We start from the raw sequence: 10,887 nt of genomic DNA, 5'->3' as shown, positions 1-10,887 counted from the left end.
TCTTGAAAAAATTATACATTATTTTATAATATAAATTAAATTTTAAAGAAGCTTTAAAATATATATTATTGTCGTCTTTATTATCATTCATACTTGCAAAAATGATAATACTTTCCTTTATTTCATGCCTTGCAAAAAACTAATTAAATGGTCGTTGTTGAAGTACTTAAAATATACTCACTTTTAAGTAGAAGACGTTTAAATAATAATAAATGGTGTGCCTTTTCAAGAAAAAATAATAATACATTTTCCAATATACTGTTAATAGATATCTTCTATATTACATTAATTTTATATTATACGATAGACATAACAATGAATTATGTATAAATGATATAAAAATTAAATGACGTGCTAGAACGCATGCTCTGTTCAAACACCTCTTTGGAAGTAAACGGGAAAGGCAGTGATTTACTATGCAGTTTTTCAGCCTGCCATATCCAAAGGACCGCGATATTCCAACAACGCATATTTAACACTGTTTTGACAATGCCACGTGTCGTTGTTTGATTGGTTTGTTTTAAAAATAATTTTTTTTTAAAACCTACGAAACGGAAGTCTGTAACCCTTATTTTTACTGAAATTCCGAAAATAGCCCTTTCTCTGTTCTATTGGAAACGAAGGTGCGTTCTCTTGGAAGGTCGAAGGTCACGTTTCGTGGCGCTTCACTTTGTTCTGTGTGCGTGGTGTTGTCTCCGTCCAGTTTCGTTTCCTGTTATCGTGCGGAATGGCAAGTTCCGGTGACGATTGTCCGACGACGAAGGTAAGTGGTTTTCCATTCCATGTCGTAGCCTAGTTATTCGGTTTGGGCATCTCGTATCATGCTTATTTGGTTTGGGTTAAGGTTTGGGGTTCGTATCCTTGTGTTGTGGTTCTTGGGTTATTGGGTTTCGTTGTTTTGATAATTTATTTTGGTTTATGCAGTTGAGTGTTCGTCACTCTTTTTCGACAAAGTATATATGTACTTTGAACGAACGCTTGACAGACGAGAAAGGATGCTAAACCAAGAGGAAAGAAGAAACAAAAAAGAATTCGCAGAGAAACTTTTATGCATGCCTTAGAGGAATAAGAATTTCTAATTGAAGAACTTAAAAGGAGGGTTGCAAATTTGGAGGCACAATTGGCTGAAGAGAAGGCAAGAAGGCAAAATAAATCTGTGTATTTTAGTTGATGGAAAATGTTATTTGGAAAGTAATGATAATTGTAATCATTGTAAATAGATTAAGAAAACAAAGTTTAATGTATCCGATTTAGTGCAATGAAATAAAATTTGAGTTTTGGTTTGAATTGGTCTCATATTTTATTTATTCACTACCATTGTTATTATGAGTTGTGAGTTTGTGGATTTCAGAATGTGGTCATTTTTTTTGTCTCGTAAGTTGCAGGCTTGTTTGTAAGATGTTGGTGTTTGAGTGGTCATTTTGGATAACATGGTGACCAATGTCAAAACCACTTAATTTGAAGGACAATTTCAGTGGTGGGAGAGGGTGGTTGGTGATGTGATGTGAGTCCAAGGAGTGTGGGGTGACCCCTGATCAGTTGGAGGAGCAAGTTCTGCAAGGGATGAGTGAGGGTGTTGAAAAAAGGGTCTGGTAATCGTTTACAGCATCCTTGAAAACGATTACCCGAGAGAAAACTGGATTTTGTACAGAAAGTCCAACACAGGTAGTCAGTCAGGTGAACAGGGGTCACCATTGGCCAAAAAGGTGAGTTTTAAGCACTTTTGCACTTTTCTTAGGCTGGTCCTAGTGTTTCAGTGGTGGGAAGTGATGTTTTGACACCCCATGATGGAGGAAAAAAAAATGTTTATGAGATGAGCAACTTGGGTGAGATAACATGCTGTCAACTTTGACCTTTGCTGGCTATTTTACTGATAACTTTTTCCACCGACTTCCAAATGATGTGATTCTTTTTTTATTAGAAATTAGACTCAAAAATCTTTCCAATGACTACTAATTTGTATTTTTTGGACATTTAAGTTGGTACATTTCAAGTTAGTGTTTCATATATTTTTGCCAACTCTGATCTTTGCTTGTTCTTTTGCTCATAACTTTCTCCACCGAACTCCAAATGAGTTCATTCTTGTTTTGCTAGAATCTATACTCAAAGACCTTTCAAATTATGCCTTAGAAATCACGTTTACACCTTTTTTGACACTGTAATCGATTACAAGGACACTGTAAACGATTACCCGAGACAAAACTGGATTTTGTACAGAAAGTCCAACACAGGTACTCAGTCAGGTGAACTGGGGTCACCATTGGCCAAAAAGGTGAGTTTTAAGCACTTTTGCACTTTTCTTAGGCTGGCCATGGTGTTTCAATGGTGGGAAGTGATGTTTTGGCACCCCATGATGGAGGAAAAAAACAATGTTTATGAGATGAGCAACTTGGGTGAGATAACATGTTGTCAACTTTGACCTTTGCTGGCTATTTTACTGATAACTTTTCCCACCGACTTCCAAATGATGTGATTCTTTTTTTATTAGAAACTAGACTCAAAAATCTTTCCAATGACTACTAATTTGTATTTTTTGGACATGTGAGTTGGTACAGTTTATTCTTTCAAGTTAGTGTTTCATATATTTTTGCCAACTCTGACCTTTGCTTGTTCTTTTGCTCATAACTTTCTCCACCGAACTCCAAATGAGTTGATTCTTGTTTTGTTAGAATCTATACTCAAAGAGCTTTCAAATTATGCCTTAGAAATCAAGTTTACACCTTTTTTGACACTGTAATCGATTACAAGGACACTGTAAACGATTACCCGAGATAAAACTGGATTTTGTACAGAAAGTCCAACACAGGTACTCAGTCAGGTGAACTGGGGTCACCATTGGCCAAAAAGGTGAGTTTTAAGCACTTTTGCACTTTTCTTAGGCTGGTCGTGGTGTTTCAATGGTGGGAAGTGATGTTTTGGCACCCCATGATGGAGGAAAAAAACAATGTTTATGAGATGAGCAACTTGGGTGAGATAACATGCTGTCAACTTTGACCTTTGCTGGCTATTTTACTGATAACTTTTCCCACCGACTTCCAAATGATGTGATTCTTTTTTTATTATAAACTAGACTCAAAACTCTTTCCAATGACTACTAATTTGTAATTTTTGGACATTTGAGTTGGTACAGTTTATTCTTTCAAGTTAGCGTTTCATATATTTTTGCCAACTCTAACCTTTGCTTGTTCTTTTGCTCATAACTTTCTCCACCGAACTCCAAATGAGTTGATTCTTGTTTTGTTGGAATCTATACTCAAAGACCTTTCAAATTATGCCTTAGAAATCAAGTTTACACCTTTTTTGACACTGTAATCGATTACAAGGACACTGTAAACGATTACCCGAGACAAAACTGGATTTTGTACAGAAAGTCCAACACAGGTACTCAGTCAGGTGAACTGGGGTCACCATTGGCCAAAAAGGTGAGTTTTAAGCACTTTTGCACTTTTCTTAGGCTGGTCATGGTGTTTCAATGGTGGGAAGTGATGTTTTGGCACCCCATGATGGAGGAAAAAAACAATGTTTATGAGATGAGCAACTTGGGTGAGATAACATGCTGTCAACTTTGACCTTTGCTGGCTATTTTACTGATAACTTTTCCCACTGACTTCCAAATGATGTGATTCTTTTTTTATTAGAAACTAGACTCAAAACTCTTTCCAATGACTACTAATTTGTAATTTTTGGACATCTGAGTTGGTACAGTTTATTCTTTCAAGTTAGCGTTTCATATATTTTTGCCAACTCTAACCTTTGCTTGTTCTTTTGCTCATAACTTTCTCCACCAAACTCCAAATGAGTTTATTCTTGTTTTGTTGGAATCTATACTCAAAGACCTTTCAAATTATGCCTTAGAAATCATGTTTACACCTTTTTTGAAACTGTAATCGATTACAAGGACACTGTAAACGATTACCATAGTGTTTTTTCTGCAGATTGGGTCTGCACTTGTCCAACTTGGTCCCTTCAGTAAGAATGGCTTCTTCCCCACTTCTTGGGGTCACCTCCCATCACCTACCACCCTCTACCACCAGTCAAACACCAACACCAAGTAAATACAAGTGGACTTGTGCTTTAAATTAACAGTTTTTGCCAATGATCACCCAGGACACTATAACTGACTACTTTAGTTCAACTTTCTGTACAAAACAGTGATTTCTCTCGTGTAATCGTTTACGAGGCCACTGTAAACGATTACGACAATGTTTTTTCTGCAGATTAGCTCTACACTTGTCCAACTTGGTCCCCTCAGTAAGAATGACTTCTTTCCCACTTCTTGGGGTCATCAAACATAACCTCCTAACCAGTAATGACCCTTAAATTCACTTGTATGGTTTTTTGGTCAACAAATCCCTTGCAGAGCTTGCTCCTCCAACTGATGAGGGGTCACCCCACACTCCTTGGACTCACATCACATCACCAACCACCATCTCCCACCACTGAAACACCTGGACCAGCCTCAGACAGGTGCACAACTGCCTAAAACAGGTGCACAACTGCCTAAAACTCAGCTTTTTTTCCAATGGTGACCCCTGTTCACCTGGCTGACTACCTGTGTTGGACTTTATGTACAAAATCCAATTTTCTCTCGGGTAATCGTTTACCAGGATTCTGTAAACGATTACCAGACCATTTTTTCAACACTCTGACTCATCCCTTGCACTACTTCGTCCCCCTACTCATCACGGGTCACTCCACACTTCTTGCGTTTACATCAATGACCAACACCCATCTCCCCACTCAGAATTTGATCAACTCCTTCCCATTAATTACCATTAATTTTACTAAAAATGGTCTCGTACTTTTCAAATTCTTATTATAATGCTGCGTTCATTTTTCAATCACTACTTTTGTCATTATAAGTGAGATTAACACAAAGTAAAAATGATAGAGCGAGAGAGCGAGACAACGACAGGGAAGATGGAAGCTTCGAAGACGAACGACAGAGCGAGAGAGCGAGACACAAGATGGAAGGGTTGAACGAACTTCTTTCCCACCCTAAACCGCCCAAACCCAATTCTTTAAATTTTACCCTGGAAATCCCAAAATACCCCTCGCCCCGTAACCCTTTCTCTGTTTTATTTTCAAATCATTTATCCAATGCAGAGCTGACACGTGGCGTTGTTAAATGTGTGTCAAAATTTCGTTGTCCAAATAACATTTTCCATATCCAAAAGGAAGTACAGAATTAAAACCAAGACAAATTAATTGACCCACAAAATAATAGGTACAGAACTGGTCAGCCTATACTTGAGCACAAGCAGTCGGCAACATTTTTCGAGCCACAAGTTACAAAACTAGAGTTCGACCATGAATATATACTAAATGAAAATTTTAAGCAATATAATACCAAATAATAAAGACAGGAGCCTTGAATAATGAGGTAGTAGAGAAAAAATTTACTACAACTAATAATAATGATAATACGTATGAGTAACATAACTGTTGATACAAGTCAAAATGAGGAATAGTATATGACAATCCAAGTAACCCCCACATATTTCTAATATGAATATGAATTGTTGCATGCATTGAAAAGAATACGGAAGGTTCAAAATCTTGTATATTATGACACTAACCTTCTTATCTATCTTTTCAGATATAATCACGTTTTTTATCTGAGCATCCTTCCTCTTTTTGAGGGCCTCTGCCCTTTTTTTCTGGGCATTTTCATGTTTTTTCAGCATCCAAGATGGTAAACCTTTCTTTTCCTGTATATGTGTCCACTGGCCCCAGCCAGGAAGTTACAGAGGCTTTTCTGGGTTAGGATTTTCTTCCTCGAGGATCTCATGCTTGTCCTTTTCAAAATCACCTTCTACATCATCCCCTGCAAACGCTTGCCTAATGAGCTCCTCTTGAGAAGGAAGTTCATAAGGCACTTTAGAAACAGAAGACAGAATTCCATCCACCATCTGTCCTTCACTATTGGTATCACTATCCTCTCCAATCTCCTTTTCAGTATCCTAAGATATAAAAAGAATCAAATGTAAGATTAAACCAATGACATGCTTTATGCTTGTAACAAAATAGAAAGAGCTTATACTTTTTTATTTTGCCTAACTGGCCCTGTAAGGTTTGGAGACTTCTTGATAGTTGTGTTTTCATTTTTGTTCTTTGCCTGCTTATCACAAATACGTAAGCGCAACAGGTCATAAATGGAAAATACATTTCTTTAACAAAAGAAACAAATTAAAAATAGAAGAGAAAAAAAATATATATATACATAGATATATTAAAAGCACCTTTTTCCACTGATCTGACACAAAAATGGAAACTTCGCATGTAGTTTTTGGCCCAGGATTTTCAATAATATCATCAATGGTCTGTGAACAAAAAATGCATTAAATGTATCACATCCATTGAGACAGACATCCATATAAGAAAAAAGACAATAAGATTTCCATCACCTTCAACAAAGATTCCTTGTGAGTATCAGTGTCTTCTTGAATCACAACTGAATCCTTGTTATGCAAAAGGTGACTTCCCATATTCTCCATGTTGCCACTTTTACCGATTCCCAAGTCATCCTCACTATCACTGCCACCATAGCTGTTATCTGATTTTACCCTGGTATCAGATACTTGAGCTTTGGCTGGTCCAAATACTCTTCTGCCACTGGTAGAAGCAGCTTTTGGATCTTCTAAGCCACCAGAATTCTCTGGTTTCTTTAACGAATCTTCATATTCTTGGAAAGCAAGGTTAGCTTCTTCAACAGCTGCCTCTCTTCTTTTCGCCAATCCACGCCTCTGCATCAGATTAAGATCAAAGGAAGACCACAAATCATTAAGAAAACCTACGATTTTCAATCTCTATATTGAATACTAAAGAGAATTGTTAGAATTATTGGTTATTGTGTATGAGTTGTGTGCAAGTGTGTTCCAACTAAGAGTGAATTGGAAAGGAGTGTGGTTAGTTATTTTGTTTTCTATAAATGTAAGTTTAGAGGTGTTTAAGCCCTCAAGAGAACATATTTTTATCTCAAGTTGGTATCAGAGCAGGATGAACCTGCTCTGGTTTCTGTCCTAAAGTGGTCCACCAGCATTGTCATTGTTGTTTGCATCTGTCCGGTGCCCATTGCCGTCATCCGCGGTTGTCTTGCCACTATCTGCAGCTGTCAACTGCAGTTTGAAGCTCTTCAACTTGGTTCTCTGCCATCTCGCATCTGTCCGTCACCGTCTGCTACCGTCCGCCGTCGTCCGCCGTCACTGTTCTTTCCGGCGACCACTGGATCTGGTTTGCCTCTTCACGCGACGACCAACCCCACCAGTGTCGTCGTCTGATTCTTCCTCACACTCCGCCACGCGCCGCTTCTTTGTGCGCTGCGAACAGGTGCGTGCAGCTCACGCGCCGCCCTCTGGCCGTCGGAAAATCACCGCGACACCTCCATAGTCGTCGCCTGGACCTCCTCTCTCTGCTCTGCCCCTCAAAACCTTGCTTCAGTGAGGTCCAGAAGCTCCCCTTGAAGAAAACCCTAAGAAACCCCTAGGGTTTTCTAGTTCCTCTCGGTTTTCTGGCTCCTTTCTAGTTCCTCTCCAATTTTTATCAACAATGGCGTTTGGAAGTGTTCTTTCTTTCTCTCGAAGTCCCTCAATTACTTCCGAAAAGCTAAACGGAAAGAATTACCTCTCTTGGTCTGCTGTCGTGGAAATGTGGTTTCTCGGTCAAGGACATTATGACCACCTTGAGCAGGATGGAAGCCAAGTACCTTCTGAAAAAGCAGAACAATGGAAACAAGCATATTTCCAATTGTGCGCCCTATTGTGGCAATCTGTGGAACCCCGACTTTTGATATCTCTTAGAGCCTTCAAAACATGTCACTCTTTTTGGAAGTAAGCTCAAATCATTTATGTTAATGATATTCAACGTCTCTATGATACAGCAAACAAGCTTGCATGTCTCAAAATGACAGACCATGATATGGTCTCCTTCATGACTGAAGCCCAAGCAGTTGTGGAAGAGTTGAGAATGTTCTTGGAAGTGGAATCTTCGGAAGACATCAAGAAGAAGCTTGACAAGTATTATATGGTGATGATCCTCCGTGCTTTACACCCTGATTTGATCAGAGATCAACTTCTGACAAGTCATGAGGTCTCTTCCTTGGAAGCCTTGACCACACGTCTTCTTCATGTTCCAGTGCCTCAATCTCAGGAAGCTCTTGAAACAATGGAACCATCTGTCATGGTTGCTACGCGGGGAAGAGGAGGACGGGGCACTAGAGGAGGAGGACGTGGAGGTAGGGGACGTTTACAGTGCACTTACGGTAAGAGGATGGGTCACACCCAAGAAAACTGCTACTCCTTGCATGGTTTTCCTTCAAAAACAACCAATATCTCTAAGGCTGAAACTCCCACTTTCTATCCCTACTCTGTTACATTCAGTCGACTTTATATTTTGCACATTTGACTATATTCCGCTGCACTACAAAGTCTTTTTCATTGCATTTCAAGAAAGCTTTTAAAGGCATCTACTTTGCGAAAAAGATTTAAAGAAAACATTGTTTTTGTGTTTCACCAATTCCCCACCCCTCCACCCCCACCCCTCCACCCCCACCTTCCCCCCCCCCCCCCCCCCGCACCTCCCGCCCCTCCCCTCTTGGTGTTGAAAATTAAGTCATTCTATTTTAACACTTTTGTTGTATTTATTTAAAAGCATTTTGTAGAATTAATTGTATAAGAATTACTAAGAACTCTTAGAAGTTTTCCTGTTTAAAGAGTCTTTGCGCAAATAATCGATTATTACGAGCTTGTTTGGAAAAGAGTTGCTCGCGCAAATAATCGATTATTTCTTAGAATAATTGATGAGTGCATGTTTATGCCCACATTTATGCTTTAAAATTCAAATTTTTGATGAGATATTTGTACTTAAATGGTTGATTTAAAGTGGATCTATGACAATTGGAATTATTGGGTTTGTGAATTAAAGAGACGTAAAAGGTGAGTTTTAGCGCATAAATTATTCTTGGATGTTTTAGTATTTATTTGTGCAGCTGAAATTAAAGCTTTATTGGTCCAAATTGCAAATTAAGGCCCAAAATCAGATTTTCTTTGGAAAATAATATACAAATGGGCCAAACAGACAGTTTTTACCCTTGTACCTCCTAAATTTCCCTACATACACCACTCTTTTCTTAATCAGGCCCAATACTAAGCCAAACACTAAGTCTTTTCTCCTACACCTCTCTACGTTTCCTATACACACCCCTCCTAAACTAGACTCCACCAGATCAATGTCATGTGGCAATCTAAACCCTAAGTGCTATCCAACCACATGTTGCCACACCACCCTCTACCACATCACCATCTTCTGTAACCGAGAAACCCTTATCCAGAAACCCTAGCCGTCAGTTGTGCTACCGAAGCTCCGCCACCAACCTTAACGCCATCCTCCATGCTGACCACCATGAACGTCCAAAATCTCCTTGTGCTGCCAACTCCTTTCTCGCCGGAACGCTACCGATTCTCATCGCGCCACCACTCCCCCTTCTTCATCGCGAGGCCGTCATCCGCGAGAGGCAACCACCATGTCGCACCGCCTCCGCCAGACCATGAGCCGTCGTGCCGTAGAAGGCAACCAAAAGAATCACCACGCTTCACACACGACCACCTGCAAGAAAGAAATCATCAAATCCAGAACACCACCGCAAGCAACCATCAACACAGCCACCACGCTTCTCTCTCACCATCTTCATCTCCGTCCAATCCTGCCTCACCAAGAAGAAATCGTGAGCGGCGAAATCATCTTCCACCACCAGAATCGCGGCACACTTCCAACCTCTCTGTCGCGCACCACGCTTATCACCATCACGCCGCTGCAGAATACCACCCAAAGTCGGCATCATCTCGAGAGCCTCCTTGTCGCTGCCATCCAAGCTTCATTCATCTTCAAACCTGCAAAGCAAACACTAATCCAGAAACGCGATTCCTCTTTCATTCTCGCGGCGCAGGAGAAGCAGCAAGGTGTTTTCCCCATCTACAATTGCAAAACCCTAATTTTTGTGAAGTGGGGTCTGCAATGTGGCGGGCTCTCGTTGGCCATGACCATATGAGTCAAAGTTGGTCAACAGATTTGAATCTGGTCAAGGTTGGTCAAACAGGGGTTTTGGTGCAATTTTGGGGAATTCTGAAGGGGCTAAAGTGCAGATAGAGGAAATTTCAGGACATTTGTGCAATTTTGGAAAGCCAGAAAAGCTAAAAGATAAAATTCAGTTGTTGAATTAATTTAATTTGGGAATATCCATAGAAAATATCTTCCAAATAATGTTATATGGATTTTGAGGTTAGATTGAGTTAATGCAATTGTTTATTTTGATTATTGATTTAAGTTGTTCTCTCTATGTCTTTCATCTCTTTATCAAATTAAAAGCAAAGATTTTTGCATCATAATGTGTTTGAATCTACATGCATATGGATTATTTGAGTTCTAGGGTTTCTAGGTTTAATTGAGAATCTACTTTGATTTAATTTAGGAACTTTCATATGATTAAATGGTTTTTACTATCAATTGAAAATGTACATTGATTGATTAGTAATAATTTCAACTATAATCAATTGAGAATTTACTTTGATTGATTAGCTTTTAACTTGGTTAGGAGATTTAAGAATAGACATGATTAAACACAATAGAATTTGATTGAGAATGTACTTTGGTTGAATTTATTGTGAATAATCTAGAAAGGTCTTGCATTTGATTGAGAATATACTTTGGTTAATTGCATGATAGCCCTCAAATTAATTAAGAATGTACTATAATTAATTTGAAACTTAAACAATAGTCAATTGAACAATTATCTGTGGATAACCGATGATGAATCTATCTTGGAAAAGCAGTGGAATTAGTCTATTTCATCATAATTGTTTTTAAGTTTCTTATTTATTCTTTAAACATTCT

At 38.9% G+C, this 10,887-nt stretch overlaps 1 long non-coding RNA gene and 1 pseudogene across 1 annotated transcript; both read right to left on the bottom strand.

Moving 5' to 3' along the window:
• Window positions 1–320: 320 nt before the first annotated feature.
• LOC148193667 (uncharacterized) lies at window positions 321–7,075 on the bottom strand (annotated as a pseudogene).
• Window positions 7,076–9,013: 1,938 nt separating this feature from the next.
• LOC148193666 (uncharacterized) lies at window positions 9,014–10,391 on the bottom strand. The gene is made up of 2 exons (XR_015782266.1): window positions 9,680–10,391; window positions 9,014–9,603 (listed from the first exon to the last, which is right to left on the bottom strand). It is a non-coding gene; the product is annotated as an uncharacterized LOC148193666 (long non-coding RNA).
• Window positions 10,392–10,887: the final 496 nt, after the last annotated feature.

This window comes from Vigna umbellata, chromosome 9 (genome assembly GCF_029865625.1).
Source record: "Vigna umbellata cultivar VRB3 chromosome 9, Vumbellata_1.0, whole genome shotgun sequence".
In the NCBI taxonomy this organism is placed as follows: Eukaryota; Viridiplantae; Streptophyta; class Magnoliopsida; order Fabales; family Fabaceae; genus Vigna; species Vigna umbellata.
Note: the sequence above shows the minus strand (reverse complement) of the source record. Positions and strands in the feature narration are given on the sequence as shown.